We start from the raw sequence: 24,783 nt of genomic DNA, 5'->3' as shown, positions 1-24,783 counted from the left end.
TTGAACTTAGGCTTGTGACAGTGCTTATTACTATAGAAAATGTTTTGTTTTGCCTTTTTTTTAGGGGAACACAAATAATTTTTTTAATGAAAAAACAATCTCCGAAACGAAGAACATATACATTATTACATGTATTATAGTGGCATTATTTTACATTTTTGCAAAAGGGAGGATAGTTGCATTCTCCTATCTCCTTCTGCATTCAATCTATTGCAAATCTTGTTTTTTTAAAAAATAACAATTGTATATTTTAAAGGCATACACCACCATGTTTTGATATACATATACATAGTGAAATGATTACTATGGTCAAGCTAATTAACATATCCACCTCCTAACACATTTAGCATTTTTTTGTGTGTGTGGTGAAGGCACCTGAAGTCTACTCTCTTCGCAAATTTCTAGTATACAATACAGTGTTATTAACTATAGTCATCATGCTATACATTAGATCTCAAGATACTACAGAAAACGAATACTAACAGATATATCAATGGACATAGTATCAGTAGGACAATTAAAGTCAATAAACTCTGGAAACAAGTTATTATGAGGCCATATTTATACAAACATGTCTTAATATGGGGAAGTTCAAGCATTTATTTTTATCTACTCCGTTTAGGGTAAACTGAATTAACAAAAGATAATGGGCCTAATTCTAAAATTTGTCTCACTAGTGGCTTATTGACACAGCTGAAATGCTCCAAAATCAGCTCCTTTAGTTTGGAAAGTGAATTCTTTCAGCTAGGGAATATTAATGATTTGTTTTCTGCAAATTTAACACTTTAAAAGGGCATCTTTGAGAAAGACACATGAGAAAGATATCTAATTTACAAAGTGTTAGAGATTACCCTGCTGTCACTCTTGCTCCCTGGCAAGCAAACGTGGATCTGAGGTTCTAGTCGAAGGCTCACTTCCACAAGGCGGTATCTATACATATGTAACTTACTTTACCACAAAGCATAAGAAATGTGGTTTTCTGGAGATAAGGATGAAAATCCACTGGATTGAGAGCTGTCATCTATGCTTTAAAATGTTAGAAATAAAATGCACTTAAACAGAGGAGATCCTTATAGAGATACCTTAGTTTGGGGATGTCCAGCAGACTTTTCAAACCACACACCAAAAAAATCTACAAAACTGAATGCATTCCAAAAAATCAAAAGGCTCATGGAGAATTGTCCTGACAGAATTCAGTTCTCACAAACCAATCAGGGGTTGAATAACACATTTACAATGCAGAGTTAGAATCCTCCTGTGAAGCATTTTTCCTAAGCATTGGATAGGATTTTATTAGAGAGTACTATGATATTTTTGTCTTTAACATTTCAGCCAGACTGTATATTTACTCATTCATTCAACCATCAAGTGCCTACTGGATATCAGCATTGGGAATGCAGAATGAATATGCTATGGCTTCTGAACTTCTTGAAACTAATAGGAAGGAACAAGTACGTACAAAATCTCAATGGGGTTCAATAAATACAGGATGATGTCAGGAAAAACACTATCTCCATTTGGGGGGCCTTCATCAAAAGGAACAAATAGAAGGGTGGCCCAGGCAATGGAAATGGCATTTACAAAGGCATGGAGACAGGAAAAAAGCACTTTGGAGTCATGGCAAAACAACTCAAAATGAGTCGATTGGTGTAGAGAGATAGGTGGAGGCTAGATGACCAATGGAGAAGAAATCTTTTATAGATGGTAAGCAGAAATGAAAAGACCAGAATTCCATTTAAGGACAACTCTTTGAGGTAGTATGATATAATGTCTCTAGAACAAATGGATGCTTAATTGGCCAAAGCAGTTGTGAGAAAAGTTATATCTTTGTCCACAGAAGAGAGATTGACCTCTTTCAAATGAATGATAGGTCCTTTTCTCAGCAGTTGCATCCTTGAATATAGGATCAACCACTGAGGGAAGTTGAAGGAGGAGGCATTACGCTCAGAGACGATCTGGGCATTACCGAGGGAGGACTTGAGAACCTGTGGCTATCATCTTTCAATCAAATGCATGCATGTGGGGTACTTCAAGCTCTACTGGCAGTAGCAAATGCAGATCCAAGAAAGGGGCAGTAGATGATAAGAACAGTCTATACTGTCATAGGGATTATTAAAGAACTGACTGGGAAAGCAATTTAATATAATTAATGGTTCAAATTCCTTCATCTTCAAATTGTGCCTGTATCAAATGTCAGCTTCTGCTATAATTATTCTGCTAATCAGCAATCTTCTTTCAAAGTAAACAATATTTTCCTTATATCAATATAATCTTGTTTTTCCAAAGAAAATGTTTTTGTTATTATTTTAAATACATTTTATTTATTTAATTTCTTGACGTGGTAGCACATTCACATACTTCAAGCATCAAAAGTATAAAACAATGTACAGCAATGTCTCTTTTCCAGCCCTGTCTTCTATCTGCCAAGTTCCTATCCCCTTAAGACAAGTAACCAACATTATTAGTTTCTCATTTACTTCCCAGGATTTTTAAATTGTATATACAGGCCAGTACAAGTATAGAATATGTTTCGTTCTTTTTTTAACCCCAATAGTACACTATTTTGGCACCCTTTTCTCCCCACCTAAAAATAAATCTTGGAGATTGTATTAGTCAGTTCAGGCTCCCATAACAAAATCCCATACACTGGGTGGCTTAAATAACAGAAATTTATTTTCTCACAGTTCTGGAGACTGGAAATCATAGACCAGGGTGCCAGTATGGTCAGGTTCTGTGGAGAGCTCTTTTCCTGGCTTGTGGACAGCTGTCTTCTCACTGTGTCCTCACATGGCGGAGAAAGGCAGCAAGCTCACCAGTGTCCCTTATTATAAGGGCATAAGGGCAGCAGTCCCACCATGAGCGCCCCACTTGCATGACCTCATCTAACCCTAATTACCTCCCAAAGGCCCTATAACCAAATATCATCACACTGGGGGATTAGGGCACCAACATATAAACTTTGGGGAGACACAAACAACAACTTAGTCCACACGGAGATCTTTCCATATAAGACATAAGACATTCTTTTTTTTTTTTACAGCTACGCAGTATGCTATTGTTACATCATATACCTTTAAGGTTGGAACTGGGAAAACTGAAGTTGTCTTTAATCATTCTTTGTTAATAGGAGCTGCAGAAAAAGTGTTAGGTATTGATAGGTGATGTTTCTGATGAGGGTCCACATAGGCTGGAATTATTATATTCTGATGATTGCTAGAAAAGTATCAAAACTCAAGCAATATGTTCAATATACATTCATTAGCTCATCACTAGATCCTCAAAACCTCAGCTTTCTAAATCAAATATGTTAGAAATGTTGTTCTAATATGAAGATACTTATTTGAAGATGAAAATTATATTAATAAAACATATAGCTATGAAATGTATTTTTGTTATGTCACTACTTACAAACAATAGTCAGCTTACACTTGACTGTTACTTATTAGACAGGCCATTCTAAACACATTAGTGTATACTGGGGTTATGAGACGGCTACTTGTGTAGAAGAAGATTTAGTGATCTCTATAATTAAAGTTCAAATAGTTATTCTGTCAGAAATGGGAAAGAATCAAGAATGAGGAAGAGAGAAAAGGTATGGCCACAAAATGCTTCTGGACAACCTCACTGAAAGCAAAATAATAGACTGTGTGCTACTCCAGCAGTCTGAACTATACTGCCTGAAGGAAGAGAGACAAAGTGAAAGTAGGTGAATGAACAATGTGTCCTTAAAATATGGCTTAAATTGGATTCGGGGATAAGGGAGAGAGAGGAACCAAAGATCAAACACAAGGCTTTAAGCCTAAATGACTGGGTAGAAAAGTAATACTGTTGGCTGAGATAGGGTAGAAGATACCTAGGATGGGGTAAGAGTTTATTTTAGTATACATTATATTTGGGGGCTGGTGAGATATGTAGGTTAAAGTTATCAGCAGGCATTTAACAAAGACATTGATGTGAAGAGAGAGATCTGGAAGTTCTTTCAAGAAGTATTTGTGAGAATGAGAGAGAGGAGGCAGAGGGAGAAGAAGCAAGGACAGAATGATGGAGACCACTCACATTCAGAGACAGAAGGAAAAAGATGATTGTTAAAATATGAGTGGTCAGAGAGAGAGAAAGTAAACCAAGGTAGTGAGGTTATAGAAACCAAGAGGAGGGCCTAGTCAACTGTGTCACATGCTAGAAGAAAGACAAGCAGTGATATGAACCCCGGGACAGTAAGTTAGGAGAATGAGGTCAGATTTTAAGATATTAAATAATGAATTGAATAATGAGAAATTAAAGTCAAGAAATACTTTATATTGACTTTTTTTTAGATGATTGTGGAGTAAAGGAGAAAGATAGGATAACAGTGATATTGCATCATATTTATATTCCACTTTAGGGCAACCATGTACTTCCACATACATTATCCCTTTTGATGATATCTCAAGGAGATAGTCTTGTAGGTAGATAAGTGGGGAGAGATGCATCAGAGAGGAATAATTGGAGATACAAATAGAAGATGAAGTAATGGATTGAGTTAGTTTTCTAAGGAGGTGAAAGACGGAAGAATTTAGTGCTGGAAAAGGGTAGGGATACCTCTAATTTTGAAACAGAAAGAAGAAAAAGTGAGTTGGTGAAAGAACATTTTCAAGGTAAAAATAATTTAGAGAGATTCATCACTCAAGACCTGAAAGTAATCAAAGTAACCTTGAATTGAGGACCTAACTGACAGGAGAAATGTGAAACAAGTGGGGAAATGATGATGTTGGCATAAAAAGTCAAAACACTGACTCTACTCAGTCACAAGCTCTACAGATCTCTTATACAATACAATATTCCTCCCACTAACACAATGGTGAGTGGACATTGAAAGTACTGGAGCCAAGAACAAACAGTTCAGTGTCTTAAACAACCCAGCAAAGACTTCAAGAGAAGCTCATCCACTATGAATTCAATTTACAAGTCTGTTTTGAGTTCCCACCCACAGCCCACTCTACAGGAAGCAAAAATGTTAAGCAAATTGTTAGAATAATGCATTCCCACAGGACATGACATCCTGAAGTTTTTCAAACAACAGCGATGTCACCTTCAATCACCCTCTTTAGAGGTTCTGCTTTTTCTACGATAGTACCCAAGTGTTTATAACTTTCTCCGTTAAAAGGTATGTATACTAAGAAATAAATTTAAGTTTTTAACTCTATGAGCCAACATACTGGGAGACAAAAGTATGATAGGCTTCCTTTCTTGGCTGAAAAGAATGGACATGTCCATTCAAGCCTTGCAGTATCTTAGCTAGACATCCTGAGATTCTAGTCTTTTGGCTCTTTGAACCAACTCTACCATTAAAATATTAATTACTCTATTACCTCTGATAGAAGATAAAGGTTACTATTTTGGTGTGCCCAATGCACCTCTTTCCATAGGAAAAAAATTCTAATGAAAACGGCAGATATGTGCCCTCAATTGGACCAATCATATTACCCCATCTTCCTGGTTGTGATTGGTTTGGGAAGGAATATATGACCTAAGTTGGCCCCATGAAAGTCATTCTTGGGATTGTTTTCAGACTGGAGCCAAAGAGGAAAAAAATCTTTCTTTGCTGATAGAAGAGCTGCTAGGATGAGATGAGCGACCAAGGTTGATAGGAGCCATGTGCCCCATGGCATGGAGAAAGCCATCTACAAAGAGCACCAGCCACCCTGGTTAGAAATAGAGTGTGAGCCCTGAAAGTGTTCCTGCCACAGAATCCAGACACCCCCAGGACCAGTTCCCTACATCATGTGTTTGGGTTATACCAGCCAACAAGTTCTCCTTTTCGTTTGAGCAAGTTAGGATTCAGTCATTGGCAAACCAAAGTGGCCCAACTTGTGCACAGAATATCTTATACTTACAATGTGTTCAATAAATATATATTGATTATCTGGTTGCTTTGATGTCAGTGCTTTTTCTGTACCTTTTGCTTCTGCACTTTCTCTGTGTTCTACAACTTCATTCTCAATAAGGCTTGATCAAAAGTAAGGTTGCAATTTTCCAGTAATAATTGGGTGCCCTAGCCCCACAACACTGGCAAAGGTCATTTAATATGTCTGTGTCTCAGTTTCTCAATTTGAAAAATATGGCAAATAATAACCGTGGCTATTTTTTTAGCATCCCCTATATTCCAGATATTGGCCTAATGCTTAACATATATTATTCTAATTCCTACAGCAATTTTCTAACACATGCATAATGATCCCCATTTTATAGATGAGGATGCTGAGATGCAATGAGTTTAAATGAATTGACCAAGGTCATACAGCTTGAGTGACATAATTCTGATTCCTACCCAGGTTAGTCTGAGCCTGTATTCTTTCCAATGTCCTATGATGCCTTGCTTATTCAAAAAGCTTATGTGTGTAATAAGATAATGCAAGTAAAATTGAAAATGGTGAAAAATCATTCTCCAATTGACAACAAAAAACGTGGAAGTGGGCCCAAATATTAGCAAGGAAGATTTAGGTTAAGGAGAACATTCTGACTACCTCAATTATGGCATTTAGAAACAGTAATTGAAAAAAACAAGTGCTGAATCTCATATAAATGAGAAATTTTATGACGAGAGAAAGTACAGCCAAGATTCTGTTCCATGTCTGAAGCCTCAATAAAACTCAGAAGGACATAAGTAAGCAAGCTTTGCTAAGCTAGGGAGAACCGAACCTCTTCTCATTTTCCCCATGGAACCATCAATACCTAGGACCTGGCACTTCCTTTGTGGTCCTGTTGATGAAGTGTGCTTATAAGATATGAACATTTTGACTTACAGATCTGAATGCTAACATCAGTAGTGTTTGGAAAAAATATGTAGTAATGCTGTCTATGTACCATTAAAATATATGCAAATCCTATTTTTGTAAAGTTTAACTAAAAGAAGGAAAAGACCGAGTCTATGTATTGAATGACATTTTGTAGTAAAACTCTTATGTTCTTCAAGCTATAATTACTATTTCAAATAACTTCAAGGAAACCACATTATGAACTACCTGTTTTATGTCCATTTTCTTCATTAGACTGTGAATGCTTTGGGAACAGAAATTGTGTCTTACTCATCTTTTTATCTCTAGAATCTAACATAGGTGAAATATGGCCTAGGTTACATTATAATTTTCATGGGTCCTAGGAACTTCAGTTTTCATGGACCTCTTCCTCCATAAAAATATTAAAAATTGTATTTTATACCTTGGTATAAAGATGAATACATTAGTATCACATATTTTAATATTTTCTTCGACCTAAGAGTTTATTTTTTTCTTTTGGTTTTAAAGGAAATTAAAACATTTGCACAGGTCCCTAAAACTATTGCTATGCCAGGTGCTATGCCTATCTTGCCTGTGGACAACTGAGTCCTGATATGTGTTAAGTACAATTTTTTTAAATGAATGAAATGAATAAATGATTTTAAATTAACATCTATCTGATGGTACTGATTCTTAGAGCTTCTATTTTGGAGTAACGCTCAGCTTAAACTAGTTTTCAAAAACAACTAATTAATAAAATCATCACAAAGTACTAATATTCATTTAATCTGAAGCCAACTATTGAAATGCACCACTGTACACAAAATTAAAACTCAAAAGCAGTGCATAAGAAGTCTGTCAAAGTGACAAAATAAATATTTAAAAATAATATCAGAGGTTGCTATAATTTTGAACAAATACAGCCCACCTCTTAAATAGTGAAAATTAAATATTTTCTTTTTTAAACTCTGACATTCCAAGAGAGTCAGTTCATAAGGTAGATACTTAAAAAAATGTGGGCTTATACTTGGAGCCGCATAGTTATTGACTGTAATTTAGTTCAATGTGTGCCCAGAACGCTGGCCCTGCTGCCTTTCACAACATTGCTTTTGGAACCCAGCATTTCTCCACTGCTGTTTCCAGAGACATCTTTTTAAAATAGAAAATTGATTGATGAAATCTTAGGCATGAATAAATGCTAATGCATATAATAAATTAAAACGCTGTCATTTTATAAGAAAGGTTTATTGGCTAACTGTGCTATTTCTTCTAGTAATTCAAAACCCAGTGTTTAATTTGCAGAATGAAATGAGGAAATCAATTATTCAGTTCGTAGTACGGTAAAATTGATTTTCAAAATTATGTTTTGGGAGGCAACCAGACTGACTTATCCACTGACTTAAAATGTAGAGTCATATCTGAAAAGTTTTTCCCCACTTCAAAATGTATTGAACAAGGCTCAAACTATGAGGAAGCATTTTTGCATTGCCTGGACAGCATTGTATGCAAATTAATATCTGGATGATAATTCAGATTCACCCTTCCAAAAGGGATGTCATACATATAAAGTAGTGCTAGTATTTATGGGATGGACATTTACCAGAACAGCTTTTAAAGGTTACATAATAAAAGTGCATTAAAGCTGCCTAAATTGATTAACCATTGATACTGATATGGATTCAGCTAATGGATTCTGCCTTCCCAGAAAGTGCCCCCTTTTAATAATAATTTTCAAAAAGCAAAAAACATGCTTTTCCTTCTCTTTTTCATAACATCTAGCCACCTGAGTAACGGCGGGAGAGGGAAGGGGACTGCCCACACCTCGCCTGGGCCGGCAGGAGGAAGAGGTCGTCTAGTGATCAGACACTCTCGCTTCCCCTCTCCAAAGGGCAAATGGGCTGCCTCAGCAGCTGTCATATCCCGCTGCCCTTCGAAACAGGAAACCAGTCTAGAATTTCAAACTCACCTCCTGAATTGCATTATCAAACTGGTAGTCTTGCCAGATCCTTGTAAATGCCTGTTAAATGTGAAGGTGGCTTTGAGGGGCTGGTGAACAGGGAGGGCCTCTGTGTTTGGGAGGGGGCACTACCTGGCTCAGCTACCTGCCATCTATTGGGTGGTTCTGGAGATGAAACAAGCACAGCAGATGAGGTGGACACACAAGGTCACTTGGTCCATCTCATGCCAGCAGGGAGAATCATATCCCTGTGCAAGGTTGAACCCATAAGGGGTCTTGTAATGAGGCTGCTAGTTATCCCAAGGCACATAATGGGGAGCTTCAAAGATCTAGGTTGTAGACTCACAAATCACAGTTATTCCACTAGCCTTTCAGCCAGACAAGCCCCTTGTTTTCCCACATTCCCCATACGATACCCTGCTCTGGCCATCTTATTGCTCGTGAGCCGTTCCAGCAGAGGGCAGGCAGGGGAAAGGAGAGGAGTCCTATATTACAGCACATCATCTAGAGTGTTCTGAACATGTTAAGGCAGATTTTCTGGATTACTAAGAACAACAAATGTTTTTCTGTCCAAAATTTTTTTTTTCCTGTCTATCTGTCTGTATAAGGTGTTACCAGTTTTCAGGAGCTCGTCTCTCAAGGAATTCACAGTCTGGTTTGGGAAGGCAAAATGAAGACACATGAAATAGTGAGAAAGCCAGACTCTAAAGCCATCCCAAGCTATCCTAAGTAAATTCATGAGTTTCAAGAGAAGGAAGAAGGTCTTTGGGCACTGAAGTCAGTGACAGCATTTATAGATTAAAAGTATGATCAGGGCAGAGAAGTGAGAGTCGGTGTTTGGGTGAATGTACTTGTAGAAAAATTCTGTGAACAGGTTTGGATGATAGCCTCACAGAGAGGGTGTATAGGCATCCTGTTGGAGTTTGGCTTATGTAGGACAGATCTCATTGGATCTTAGCACCAGGCCTTTGTGGTGATCAGCCAGAGTGAAAGGACTGGGAGATTCAGGATTGGCTGGCACTCCACGAGGAAAAAGAATCAGTATCTTTCCGTATCATTCATTAACGTCTGTGCGACAACGTCATGAGCAACTCACTATGGGGAGATCTTCATTAGATAAACAGGGCTGCAAAATTCATAGCCAAGGAATGCGGGTTGGAGAGGCACTCCCAGCCACAGCTGCTACCTGAACACCCAGGACTGGCTGGGAACCAAGCAGACATGCTGAAACCAGGAGCCTCAGCGACGAATGGCAATGTTACAGCCGCTTAATCCTGAAATGAAAAGTAATTGCTTCTGGCTTAAAGAATAAAGGAAAAACAAGATCAGCCTTGGCTGAATCATATGTTTTTCTCCAAAACAACCAAGCTATATAGGCCAGGTTCTAAAACTTTCCTGGTACTTGAAAATGTGAGAAAATGGATGTTTTCTGTCAATATCATTTAAATCCATCCAAGAGTACTGATATATAAGAACATGTGAATGCAAATACGTTTTTGATTAACATGATTAAGTCAAATGTGTTCACTTTTAACTATAAGGGATGACATCTAAAATTTAACTTACCTGAATATAATTTTTGGAAAGTTGGTCTTCAAAATAGCTGTTGTTTTTTTTTTTTGGAAGGATTTCCTATGGAAAAGTCTCAGCAGAAGTTGCCAGAGCTCCTTTTCTGCACCGATGAAACTGCAAATGGAGAAATACGGAAGAAGGGGGAGGAGTAAGGCATTTCAATACGTCTAATACATTCTTGTGATGGAATTGTCTTCTCTATTAAAGAAAAGACTTGATACAAATTCATAAAGAGACAGCTATGAGTTTAAATGATTATTAGAAGAATCTAAAGATGACTTTAACCCGTAACTGAGTATATAATATTTGTGTTTTTACTTGTTTACCTCTCAAGGGGCTACAGAATAGCAAACATCAGGATTTTTTTTAGGCAGACACTCCATTTCCTTGACAGCAAGAGAGCGACGACAGAGTAAAAACAGCAAGAATGAGAACAAATTTTGCCTTTCACGATCTAATTTTTAAATTATATGTATTAATTTAAAATATTTGTGGCAGACTCACAATTATGTAGAGAGAACTAATTAAAATATATCTTATCTCCTAGAGCCATATAAAATTGCCTGTACAAATAGCAATTTCATGTGATTTAACCCGATACTCAAGCCTTCATAGGAATATCATCAGCTAATAATAACCAATAAGGAGTACAACCCAGTTTGTCTTCCTGCCATTTTTCTGTACAAATGCTAATATTATAAAACTAATATGACACACGCTATTTTCTTGCAGGTGCTAACATTGAGGACATTCCTCATAGGAGAACCAAGGCCATTTATAGACATGGCTCACAGCTTGTGCTTCTGCTTCATTAATTCAAAACAGAAAAAAATATAAATCTTATACCGGAAGTTTTTTGGATACAACCAGTTTTTTTGGATTTAACCTAACAGAACAGCACTGTGACACTGACAACTGTGACTGCTTTCTCATGAGCTCAGGCTGGAGGACAGCTGGAAGGCCAGCCACCAACCCAATAACCTGATGCACAGTAATCACAAACTCGAGGGCTTATTTTAGTGAAAGGTGTCATATAGCCCATGAGGTAAAGGAACAACCGTGAACAACACCAAGAATGCAAAGAATGTCCACAGCTGATGAATCGTGCCCTCTATTGGTATATGACAAACAGCCAGTGACCCCGAAAGCCACAGTATTTCCAAAGACAAAGGACTATGGTACTTAGTAACACTCTGAATTTTTTTTAAAAAGCAGTTCTTTTTACACCAATACTCTACCATTCTATGCCAAGAAAGGATACTGAGTGTTCAGATGGTCCCAGTTTTCTCTTTTACACTAAGCATGATTCAGATATTAGCAAGGTTTCCATTTCTATTACAGAAGAAGCCTTAGATAAACTTTCTATTCTTACAAAATATGAGAACGTCCCAAGGAAATACAGATTTAAAGTATAATGTAAATGTACATTTTAATGGAGCTACACAGTGATTGCAAACATTTAGATGATTTGGAAGTGTATAGTACGTTGTTGAAAGCAATTTTAATCCAAATATGTCCGTTGCAAATTTAAGGTAATCTCAGTTTTACATGCAAAAAAATCAAGATTATAGGGAACAGAGCTGGTGGCACTAGGCCTAGTCGGGTCTTGCGGCTGGAGGTGATGCAAGGAAGAAGAAAGGATCCTCCATGGGTTAAGGCGACCTTTCCAGATATAGTCCAACAACTAAGTCACTAGTTTCCAAGGGCATTTGCACCACCTATGGAAACACTGGATCCGTGCACACCAGACAGATCCTTGACAACTCATCCCACCATCCCCCTGCACAAAAGTTGCTGTACCAGTGGACAAAGAAGGTGACCACTGAGTTTCTTTTCATTACCAAATAGATATAATATCCCTGCCAACAAAAAAGAGCACACAAAGTGTCTCTCCATAATATCACAACCAGTTGAGATGACACTAAGAAAATCAGCTTGCCTAGATGAGGACCCTTTCTCTTCTTGGGTAGCCAGGATTTGAAGGAGAGACTCTGACCTGTGCAACTGGTAAGTGACTAACTTATACACACTGAACTGGTCCTGAGAACTGAGCTGTCTTCTTTGTAAGTGAAAAATATACAACATAATCTTGAAGAACTGCACAGTGGTACGAGCCAGAGGCATACTGTGTGTGTGTAACAGACTGAGAAACAGACAAATGAATCCTATTAAAAGGGTTTCTCATCTTCTGCATCTATCTGCCAGTGTTAGTGTTTTATGGGCTTAGATTGTTACCTTTTTCTGGTACCTTTTTTTCTATACTGTTGTTCTATTCTAATGCATCCTAGAAATCCCTCTCCTGATCCCTTATCAGAATCAGAAAGTGAGGAAGAAGAAAACGTTAACTACCTAAATGAGAGTTCTGGGGAAGAGTAGGATTCCTCTGAAGAAGAGGACCCTGTGGTGCCCAACCTAGCAACTCTTGAGAGTCTTGCCTGGCAGGTTAAGTGCCTTTTAAAATATTCTACAACTTGGAAACATTTAAATCCTAATTCCTGGTTATATCCTGCTAAACTCTTGGATTCTAGCACATCGGTCCGTATACTTCAAGAGATAGTTCTAAGACTCTCCCATTGCTCTCATTGTGTACCCAAACTGGAACCAATTCCTGAATGGCCTCCTCTAGCTTCTTGTGGAGTCCCAACTTTTCTTTTTTTTTTTTTGAATTCAGTGTAAGCATGCAATTTAAGTTTTTTCTTTATTTTGAATTTAATTTTATTTATTTTTTTATACATCAGGTTCTTATTAGTTATCTATTTTATACACATCAGGGTATACACGTCAATCCCAATCTCCCAATTCATCCCACCACCACCCCCACCCCCCGCCGCTTTCCCACCATGGTGACCACACGTTTGTTCTCTACATCTCTGTCTCAATTTCTGCCCTGCAAACTGGTTCATCTGTACCATATTTATAGGTTCCACATATATGCGTTAATATACGATATTTGTTTTTCTCTTTCTGAGTTACTTCACTCTGTATGACAGTCTCTAGATCCATCCATGTCTCTACAAATGACCCAATTTCGTTCCTTTTTATGGCTGAGTAATATTCCATTGTATATATGTACCACCTCTTCTTTATCCATTCATCTGTCGATGGGCATTTAGGTTGCTTCCATGACCTGGCTATTGTAAATAGTGCTGCAATGAACATTGTGGACCATGTGTCTTTTTGAATTGTGGTTTTCTCTGGGTATATGCCCAGTAGTGGGATTGCTGGTTCATATGGTAATTCTATTTTTAGTTTTTTAAGGAACCTCCATACTGTTCTCCATAGTGGCTGTATCAATTTACATTCCCACCAACAGTGCAAGAGGGTTCCCTTTTCTCCACACCCTCTCCAGCATTTGTTGCTTGTAGATTTTCTGATCATGCTCATTCTAACTGGTGTGAGGTAATACCTCATTGTAGTTTTGATTTGCATTTCTCTAATAATTAGTGATGTTGAGCAGCTTTGCATGTGCTTCTTGGCCATCTGTATGTCTTCTTTGTAGAAATGTCTATTTAGGTCTTCTGCCCATTTTTGGATTGGGTTGTTTGTTTCTTTAATATTGAGCTGCATGGGCTGTTTATATATTTTGGAGATTAATCCTTTGTCTATTGATTCGTTTGCAAATATTTTCTCCCATTCTGAGGGTTGTCTTTTCGTCTTGTTTATGGTTTCCTTTGCTGTGCAAAAGCTTTTAGGTTTCATTAGGTTCCATTTGTTTATTTTTGTTTTTATTTCCATTACTCTAGGAGGTGGATCAAAAAAGATCTTGCTGTGATTTATGTCAAAGAGTGTTCTTCCTATGTTTTCCTCTAAGAGTTTTAAGGTGTCTTGTCTTACATTTAGGTCTCTAATCCATTTTGAGTTTATTTTTGTGTATGGTGTTAGAGAGTGTTCTAATTTCATTCTTTTACACGTAGCTACCTGTCCAGTTTTCCCAGCACCACTTATTGAAGAGACTGTCTTTTCTCCATTGTATATCCTTGCCTCCTTTGTCATAGATTATTTGACCATAGGTGCATGGGTTTACCTCTGGGCTTTCTATCTTGTTCCATTGATCTATATTTCTGTTTTTGTGCCAGTACCATATTGCCTTGGTTACTGTAGCTTTGTAGTATAGTCTGAAGTCAGGGAATCTGATTCCTTCAGCTCCGTTTTTTTCCCTCAAGACTGCTTTGGCTATTCGGGGTCTTTTGTGTCTCCATACAAATTTTAAGATTTTTTGTTCTAGTTCTGTAAAAAATGCCATTGGTAATTTGATAGGGATTGCATTGAATCTGTAGATTGCTTTGGGTAGTATAGTCATTTTCACAATTTTGATTCTTCCAATCCAAGAACATGGCATATCTCTCCATCTGTTGGTATCATCTTTAATTTCTTTCATTAGTGTCTTATAGTTTTCTGCATACAGGTCTTTGGCTCCCTAGGTAGGTTTATTCCTAGGTATTTTATTCTTTTTGTTGCAATGGTAAATGGGAGTGTTTCCTTAATTTCTCTTTCAGATTTTTCATCATTAGTGTCTAGGAATGCAAGAGATTTCTGTGCATTAAGTTTGTATCCTGCAACTTTACCAAATTCATTGATTAGCTCTAGTAGTTTTCTGGTGGCATCTTTAAGATTCTCTATGTATAGTATCATGTCATCTGCGAACAGTCACAGTTTTACTTCTTCTTTTCCAATTTGTATTCCTTTTATTTCTTTTTCTTCTCTGATTGCCATGACTAGGACTTCCAAAACGATGTTGAATAATAGTGGTGAGAGTGGGCATCCTTGTCTTGTTCCTGATCTTAAAGGAAATGCTTTCAGTTTTTCACCATTGAGAATGATGTTTGCTGTGGGTTTGTCATGTATGGCCTTTATTATGTTGAGGTAGGTTCCCTCTATGCCCACTTTCTGGAGAGTTTTTATCATAAATGGGTGTTGAATTTTGTCAAAAGCTTTTTCTGCATCTACTGAGATGATCATATGGTTTTTATTCTTCAATTTGTTAATACGGCGTATCTCATTGATTGATTTGCGTATACTGAAGACTCCTTGCATCCCTGGGATAACTCCCACTTGATCATGGTGTATGATCCTTTTAATGTGTTGTTGGATTCTGTTTGATGGTATTTTGTTGAGGATTTTTGCATCTATATTCTTCAGTGACGTTGGTCTGTAATTTTCTTTTTTTGTAGTATCTCTGTCTGGTTTTGGTAACAGGGTGATGATGGCCTCATAGAATGAGTTTGGGAGTGTTCCTTCCTCTGCAATATTTTGGAAGAGTTTGAGAAGGATGGGTGTTAGCTCTTCTCTAAATGTTTCATAGAATTCACCTGTGAAGCCATCTGGCCCTGGACTTATGCTTGTTGGAAGATTTTAAATCACAGTTTCAATGTCATTACTTGTGATTGGTCTGTTAATATTTTCTATTTATTCCTGGTTCAGTCTTCGGAGGTTATACCTTTCTAAGAATTTGTCCATTTCTTTCAGGTTGTCCATTTTATTGGCATAGAGTTGCTTGTAGTAGTCTCTTAGGATGTTTTGTATTTCTGCATTGACTGTTGTAACTTCTCCTTTTTCATTTCTAATTTTATTGATTTCAGTCCTCTCCTTTTTCTTGATGAGTCTGGCTAATGGTTTATCAATTTTGTTTATCTTCTCAAAGAACCAGCTTTTAGTTTTATTGATCTTTGCTATTGTTTTCTTTGTTTCTATTTCATTTATGTCTGCTCTGATCTTTATGATTTCTTTCCTTCTGCTAACTTTGGGTTTTGCTTGTTCATCTTTCTCTAGTTCCTTTAGGTATAAGGTTAGATTGTTTATTTGAGATTTTTCTTGTTTCTTGAGGTAGGCTTGTATAGCTATAAACTTCCCTCTTAGAACTGCTTTTGCCACATCCCAGAGGTTTTGGATCATCGTGTTTTCATTGTCATTTGTCTCTAGGTATTTCTTGATTTCCTCTTTGATTTCTTCAGTGATCACTCAGTTATTTAGTAACATATTGTTTAGCCTCCATGTGTTTGTGTTTTTTAAGTTTTTTTCCCCTGTAATTGATTTCTAATCTCATAGCGTTGTGGTCAGAAAAGATGCTTGAGATGATTTCAATTTTTCTTAAATTTACTGAGGCTTGATTTGTGACCCAAGGTGTGATCTATCCTGGAAAATGTTCTGTGCACACTTGAGAAGAAAGTGTAATCTGTTGTTTTTGCATGGATTGTCCTATAAATATCAACTAAATCTATCTGGTCTATTGTGTCATTTAAAGCTTGTGTTTCCTTATTAATTTTCTGTTTGGATGATCTGTCCATTGGTGTAAGTGAGGTGTTAAAGCCCCCCACTATTATTGTGTCAGTGTTGATTTCCTCTTTTATAGCTGTTAGCAATTGCCTTATGCATTGAGGTGCTCCTATGTTGGGTGCATATATATTTATAATTGCTATATCTTCTTCTTGGATTGATCCCTTGATCATTATGTAGTGTCCTTCCTTGTCTCTTGTAACATTTTAAAGTCTATTTTATCTGATATGAGTATTGCTACTCCAGCTTTCTTTTGATTTCCATTTGCATGGAATATCTTTTTCCATCCCCTCATTTTCAGTCTGTATGTGTCCCTAGGTCTGAAGTGGGTCTCTTGTAGACAGCGTATATATAGGTCTTGTGTTTTTATCCATTCAGCGAGCTTGTGTCATTTGGTTGGAGCATTTAATCCATTCACGTTTAAAGTAATTATCGATATGTATGTTCCTCTTACCATTTTCTTAACTGTTTTGGGTTTGTTTTTTAGGTCCTTTCCTTCTCTTGTGTTTCCCACTTAGAGAAGTTCCTTTAGCATTTGTTGTAGAGCTGGTTTGGTGGTGCTGAATTCTCTTAGCTTTTGTTTGTCTGTAAAGCTTTTGATTTCTCCATCGAATCTGAATGAGATCCTTGCTGGGTAGAGTAATCTTGGTTGTAGGTTCTTCCCTTTCATCACTTTAAGTATATCATGCCACTCCCTTCTGGCTTGTAGAGTTTCTGCTGAGAAATCAGCTGTTAACCTTATGGGAGTTCCCTTGTATGTTATTTGTCGTTTTTCCCTTGTTGCTTTCAATAATTTTTCTTTGTCTTTAATTTTTGCCAATTTGATTACTGTGTGTCTCGGCGTGTTTCTCCTTGGGTTTATCCTGTATGGGATTCTCTGTGCCTCCTGGACTTGGGTGGCTATTTCCTCATGTTAGGGAAGTTTTCGACTATAATCTCTTCAAATATTTTCTTGGGTACTTTCTCTCTCTCTTCTCCTTCTGGGACCCCTATAATGTGAATGTTGTTGCGTTTAATGTTGTCCCAGAGGTCTCTTAGGCTGTCTTCATTTCTTTTCATTCTTTTTTCTTTATTCTCTTCCATAGCAGTGAATTGCACCATTCTGTCTTCCAGGTCACTTATCCGTTCTTCTGCCTCAGTTATTCTGCTATTGATTCCTTCTAGTGTATTTTTCACTTCAGTTATTGTATTGTTCATCTCTGTTTGTTTGTTCTTTAATTCTTCTAGATCTTTGTTAAACATTTCTTGCATCTTCTCGATCTTTGCCTCCATTCTTTTTCCGAGGTCCTGGATCATCTTCACTATCATTATTCTGAATTCTTTTTCTGTAAGGTTGCCTATCTCCACTTCATTTAATTGTTTTATCTTGTTCCTTCATCTGGTACATAGCCTTCTGCCTTTTCATCTTGTCTATCTTTCTATGAATGTGGTTTTTGTTCCACAGGCTGCAGGATTGTAGTTCTTCTTGCTTCTTGAGTCCCACCTTTTCAAAATCTCCTTATGAGTCCCAGTCAGCTGTCTAGAGATCATGCCACTCTAAACAGAGCACTGCAATTTGCCACCAAAGAGTTAAGCCGAACATTGAGTAGAGCCACTCCCTTACCTGAGTACCTAAAATAAGTTCCTAATTCATGTGTTTCTGGTTGTTGCTGTGGCTGGTTAACTAAAACAGTTAAGGAAACAACCCACACTGAACCCATCAGCACTACTTATGCTGACTTCCAAAAGGCAGTTTAACAAACCCCTAACTGCATCACTATAAAGATCCACCATTCCTTCTCATATCTCTTGTGTTGCCAGTTGAGAAAGGAATACAGTTACACAGCCCACAGTTGAGAAACTAATGTCTTCTCAACCCAACTATGCCCTGTCCTGATATCCCAAAATACAATCAAGTACTGAATATATACCCAAGAGTCTTGTAACTCGACTACAGAAGATGCGCATTGTGAGCATTCCCTTTGAAAGACCCTGTGGATAAAGTGAGAATTTCAGTAGAGAATTAGTCAAAAGGGACCTTATTACAAAAGATAAGTGAACTATTCTCCACACTCATTTCTCCCCATAATTTACTCTGCCTGTGTAATGGACTTAACTAGATACCTAATTTTTAGTGGGAAGGAAAAGGAGGCCACTATCCCATTTGTTACCCAAACTTCAGAATAGCCATTGTGGAAAGTGGTAAGTTAGCTACTCCCAAAATCACGTTTCTGAGCATACTTTTCTCTGATATTCATTTCTAGGGAAGCAGTTGAAATAAATTGAATAATTAGACAAAAGAAAATGGTGGGAATATGGATTTATCTCCCAGATTTTATATTGATAGGTCTACATATAGCACCCTTTAGGAGTTCCTATTTTGGGGGAGGGAGTGCAGTAGTGTAGTAGTAGCCTACACTATTCCAGACCTATTATGGGACCTGAAATTATAGCGTAAACATTTTATAGGCTCCCACCAGGCTGTCTCTAGCTAAACTCATTTATAAGATCATACGTGGGGATTAAACAGACACCTGTTCTGTAGGGAATATATTTCCTGCAACTTGGCATCCAGACTTTACCAAGAGCAAATAAAACACATTCCAAAGGAACACTGGGAAAGAATTAAGAGAGCATTTATGCTAGTGGATTAAAGTATTTCATCTGTATAATGTCTCCTGGAGCAGTACTTCATGCACCTTCCACATCCATGGCAAACTTTTCAGGAACCTTCTAACTGTAAAGAACTTTACTGCAGAAAATCTCAGTCTAATACAATCTGAAGTTAAAGAGTTTTTTAGTATCATTGTTTTTCTACATCTAGCTTTAGATTTTTTTCTGGTTGAATAGAAAGCATATGTACCCCTGTAAATGAGTCTTGCTGTGTTTATTTAGATGAGTCAAAACATAGAAGTCAACACACATAAAATGCGTGAGACCAGTTAAGACTTTCACATATCTGCAATAAAGCGTGAAACCTGTATGTGATCCTGGTTGACTGGGCATCTAAAGGGAATCAGAAAATAGATTGTTAAAGATATAGCATATATTCTTCCTTGTTTTAGTTTTGCTTTTTCTATTCTCCATAATTAAGTGCTGTATACAAAGTGGCATCAAAAAATTGAAGCATTAATGGAAACACAAATTCTATAAATGTATAGCAACTTTAAGGAGAGAGAAGAATGGTTATAACCTAATGAGTAATTTCTGTTGAGCCTTAGTTGTCTCGTCTTAAGGAAAAAGGAGGGAATTGTAGTAGGTAGAAAAAATATTTGTTAATGGAAAATTACTGAACTGAAACCGTACAATGTTAGTGTAATGGAATGTATCAGTAACTGTTCCTATGTAGATGTTCTATGAAATTGGTTTTTAAAATGTTAAAAAAATTAAGATTATAAAAGTGTAATCTCTCAGTTATTGCTCCTTCCCAAGTCCCTTCTGGCTTGCACCTTGAGGGAGCCTGCTTCCTGTGTCCCTACCTCCCTGAGATATTGTCCTTTTGTCACCACCACTGCTGCCAGCACCACCACTGCCATCCTTTCTTCAGTGCTGCAGCCACTGGCCTAAGGCTGCTCCAGGCCAGGCAGCTTCTCACTGCAGCTCTGGCAGCATTGAAGAGCCCTCTCCTGCTGCTTCTCCTCTGGGTGCTTCAATGATGGCCCTGCTTCTTCTGCTTCCTACTGCTCTCTATATAGAGCTGCAGAGAAACCCTGGAGGAGTTGTGCTGCCAGAAGACTCAGTGCCTCTCACCTGCCCTTGTCCCCTGGGGTCAGGTCTGCTTCTCCTCCAGCCAGATTTTCTCACTGTCTGCAGCTACTGGTCAGATGATTGATTTCCCCCTGGTGGTAGTTTTTGTTGAACAAGGAGTCATTAAATTGCCAAGTATTAGCTAAGAACTTGTTCTGTGTATAGAATCTTATTAATTGTCAAGAAATGAGTGAAAAGAACTGAACAAACATACAAATTAATTATTTAAAACCAAATATTTTGTTTGATGAGTCTTCTACTTTTAAAAAAAGTTGAAATCTACTGGATTCTGTAGATGTACTTCAGCCTATCTGTAAAGTTCATTTATCAATTTGACAAACATATATGGAGCACATGCAATGTGCCACGTTCTGTCCCCAGTGCTAGGAATACAAGATGGGCAAGATGCCTGCTCTCATGGAGCTTCCAATAAACAAGCAAGCTAACAACAGTTACTGATAAATACAGTATCAGACAGTGGGTAAGTGATCAGAAGAAAATAAAGCAGACTAATAAGATAGAAACTAAGGGGAGGAAAACTTTGAATAGGGGGCAGAAGGAAGGTCTTGAGAAGGTGACATCCGGGCTTAATCATGGGAATATCTAGGGGAAAAAAACCCAGACAGGAGGCACAGCAAAGTTACAGGAATGTAATGATACAGGAAGTGAATGACAGGACATGAGGTCAGACAGACCAGCCCAGATCAGGTAGGGCTTACATAACCATGGTAAGGAATTTCAATTTTATTCTAAATACAGTGGAAAGCATTGGAAGATCAAAAGGGAATGACTTTCTGTGATTACATTGTTAAAAGATCACATTGGCTGCTGTGTAGACACTGGATTGTAGGGGAGCAAGAGTGTAAGACTCTAAGACCCATTAGGAGCTGTTGTAACCTAAATAAGAAATGATGGTTCTATAACTCTATGAAATAAATGTGGGTTCTATTAGATAATGCCCTCTGCCGCTAGCCCACTATACAAGGTATTGGATCTACTTACTGTGTAACAAAAGTATCTAACTGGGTCACTGGCCTCAAAGATCTTTTTATAATTTAAAGAGGTGACAGGTAAAATTAAAGAGGACAAAGAAAAGAGATATCTTGTTGAGGCAATAAAAACTTGGCAAAGGTTAACAGGCTCTCAACAATAGTCTTCGGCTGGGGCAAAATTTTATGGGTCACCCTACCCTGAATCACCAGTGTTACAGAAGAACAAGAAAAACCAACACCCAGACCTTGAATCATAGTAAATAACCAAGCAAATTACAAGCAAATATAAACATAATTTTCAACATTTACTGAGAACTTAGAATATTCCAGGCACTGTACTAATGCTCTACATGAATCATTTAATTCCCCAGAACAATGAGGAATAGTGATTATCATCCCCATTTTCTAGATAAAAAACCATGTCTGTGGACACGGTAACTTGTCTAATGCTTCACACAGCTAACAACCTCTAGAGCCCAGCCTCAAATCCTAATTAGTCTGACCCAAAATCCAAGCTTTATAAGGATAAGGCCAGTGTCTCCCAGTTGCCTGATGATAAGAATTAGCTTGCGGGAATTCCCTGGTGGCCTAATGGTTAGGATTCTGGGCTTTCACTGCCATGGCTGGGGTTCAATCCCTGGTCAGGGAACTGAGATTCTGCAAGCTGCTCAGCACAGCCAAAAAAAAAAAAAGAATTAGCTTGTTAAAAATTCAAATACTTGTACCCATCCCCCATTCCACGCCAACAGAATCAGAATCTCCAGGGAGGGGTCTGGAGATTTTTTTTTTTTTAACATCTTTATTGGAGTATAATTGCTTTACAATGATGTGTTAGTTTCTGCTGAATAACAAAGTGAATCAGCTATAAATATACATAAATATACATATATCCCTATATCTCCTCCCTCTTGCGTCTCCCTCCCACCCTCCCTATCCCACCCCTCTAGGTGGTCACAAAGCACCAAGCTGATCTCCCTGTGCTATGTGGCTGCTTCCCACTAGCTATCTATTTTACATTTGGTAGTGTACATATGTCAATGCTACTCTCTCACTTCGTCCCAGCTTACCCTTCCCCCTCCTCGCGTCCTCAAGTCCATTCTCTACGTCTGTGTCTTTATTCCTGTCCTGCCCCTAGGTTCTTCAGAACCTTTTTTTTTTTTTTTTTAGATTCCATATATATGTGTTAGCATACGGTATTTGTTTTTCTCTTTCTGACCTACTTCACTCTGTATGACACACTCTAGGTCCATCCACCTCACTACAAATAACTCAGTTTCGTTTCTCTTTATGGCTGAGTAATATTCCATTGTATACATGTGCCACATCTTCTTTATCCATTCATCTGTCAATGGACACTTGGGTTGCTTCTATGTCCTGGCTATTGTAAATAGACCTGCAATGAACATTGTGGTACATGACTCTTTTTGAATGATGGTTTTCTCAGGGTATATGCCCAGTAGTGGGATTGCTGGGTCATATGGTAGTTCTATTTTTAGTTTTTTAAGGAACCTCCATACTGTTCTCCATAGTGGCTGTATCAATTTACATTCCCACCGAATTTTTAACAATCTTATCCCTCCAAATTATTATTATCTTATTCTTAATAACATAATCGTTCTAATTATATAGCCTACACAGGAATAGACCATACTTAGCATAAAAGAATACAGATAAATGGAGAATACAATATAAAGGGAAAATCAAGGCATGTGGCATTTATCAGAGACTCCCTGGAAGAAGTAGGTTTTGAGCTGGGTTTTGAAAGGAATGCAGAAAGAAAGAGAGAGGAGGGAAGGAAGGAAGGAAGGAAGGGAGGGAGGGAGGGAGGAAGGAAGGAAGGAAGGAAGGAAGGAAGGAAGGAAGAGAGAAAGAAAGGAAGAAAGGAAGCATTGCAGAAAAAAAATGCATGAAAGAGACAAGAAGGAGAGAACTGGGTGTGTAGGGTGTACAGGAATTGATGTCCCAAAAGGGAGGAGGTGACTTGATTTAGTACACACTCTACCATTCAGTTCTTATATAGGTTCAAGTAGGTTTAGAGTATTCGTAGGTTACTGAAGCTGCCTAGATCCTTGGCCTGATCTTGGCCAAAACTGTCCTAGAAAATCCATCCTTGAAGCAGTTCTCTATTACTCATTCTCTTGGACTAAAAGGTCAGAAAGAATCTTATTTTGACAATTTTTTTCTTTTTAAAACTGAACTTGTTTACCTGACTTCCTATAACAGACAAATGATCCCAGAAGACAGCCTTACTTGGAATATAATAATAGGAAAATTTCTTTTACTGATTCACAGACATTCTTAAGTACATTTCCAACTGGATGCCACAGAAGCCATGTCCTAAATTTTTCTGCAGCATTTAACAGGCTGCAACTCAATCAACAGATGTTCATCGAGGGCTGACTTTATATTAGACACTGTGAGCAGCACGGGGTAGACGACAATGAATAAACTGTGGCTTTTGATCATAAGGGTTCAGAACCCAGTGGGAGGAGACGGACAACCAAATATGTCATTCCATTCCAAGTCCTAGGATGGAGGTTTGTATAAATGGCCAGACACTCCAAAGAGGGGGCGCTGGCTCTGCCTACGGGAGTTTGAGAAGGTTAATGGCCTTGCTTGCTGGGTTTTGAAAGACTCACAGGACTTCAATGGGAAAAGGATGGAGAAAGTATTCTAGATCAAGAAGAGAGAATAAAGAATGATACAGAGACCAGTATGAAAGAGTGAGTGTGGAGGAGTCGTACACTGTAGCCCAAATTTTTTTCAGCCTGCAGTGTTTTAAAGAAAATTACTTGTCAGTGTTTAAAATGAGAATTTGTATACAAACCTTTATTTTTGACTTATTGTCCAAGACAATGATTTAGCAACACTGGGCCCACATTCAACTGATTCTGAGTAATATTGCCGCTTGAGAGGAGGATCCTGCTCCCTAGTCACACCCAAATACACATCTCCTAAAAGTAAGAATTTTCGGGCTTCCCTGGTGGTGCAGTGGTTAAGAATCCGCCGGCCAATGCAGGGGACACGGGTTCAAGCCCTGGTCCAGGAAGATCCCACATGCCGTGGAGCAACTAAGCCCGTGTGCCACAACTACTGAGCCCGCACGCCTAGAGCCCGTGCTCCACAACAAGAGAAGCCACCACAATGAGAAGCCCGCACACCACAACGAAGAGTAGCCCCAGCTCACCGCAACTAGAGAAAGCCTGCACACAGCAACGAAGACCCAACACAGACAAAAATAAATTAATTAATTAATTTTTTAAAAAAAGAATTTTCTTCTGTATCACAATTCATTATCATATCTAAGAACGTTGATATTAGTTTCTTAATATCGTATGTCATATCATTTAACATATGGCTCATATTCACATTTTCTCCACTTGTTCCCAAAATGGTTTTTAGCTGTTTTTATCAGGCCAAGAGTCAATCAAGGTTCATATACTGTATTTGGTTGTTATGTCTCTTTATCTCTTTTCATCTAGAGCAGTTCCCCCCTACTCTTTCTTCA

The 24,783-nt window shown here is 37.9% G+C and overlaps 1 protein-coding gene and 1 pseudogene across 6 annotated transcripts in view; one reads left to right on the top strand and one right to left on the bottom strand.

Moving 5' to 3' along the window:
- Positions 1-24,783, bottom strand: part of DDAH1 (dimethylarginine dimethylaminohydrolase 1) — a 248,395-nt gene that overhangs the window by 159,211 nt on the left and 64,401 nt on the right. For all 5 annotated transcript variants that reach the window (XM_082410547.1, XM_082410543.1, XM_082410545.1 and 2 more), the window contains one exon: positions 10,279-10,398. The gene's annotated coding sequence lies outside the window, so the exon portion shown is untranslated. The remainder of the gene's footprint in view (positions 1-10,278; positions 10,399-24,783) is intronic.
- LOC309636974 (DDB1- and CUL4-associated factor 16-like) lies at positions 12,155-20,276 on the top strand (annotated as a pseudogene). Its single transcript has 2 exons — positions 12,155-12,921; positions 18,034-20,276. The product of its transcript is annotated as a DDB1- and CUL4-associated factor 16-like (transcript).

This window comes from Balaenoptera physalus (genome assembly GCF_965194825.1).
Source record: "Balaenoptera physalus genome assembly, chromosome: 1".
Lineage (NCBI taxonomy): Eukaryota > Metazoa > Chordata > Mammalia > Artiodactyla > Balaenopteridae > Balaenoptera > Balaenoptera physalus.
This window is presented reverse-complemented; position numbering and strand designations above follow the sequence as displayed.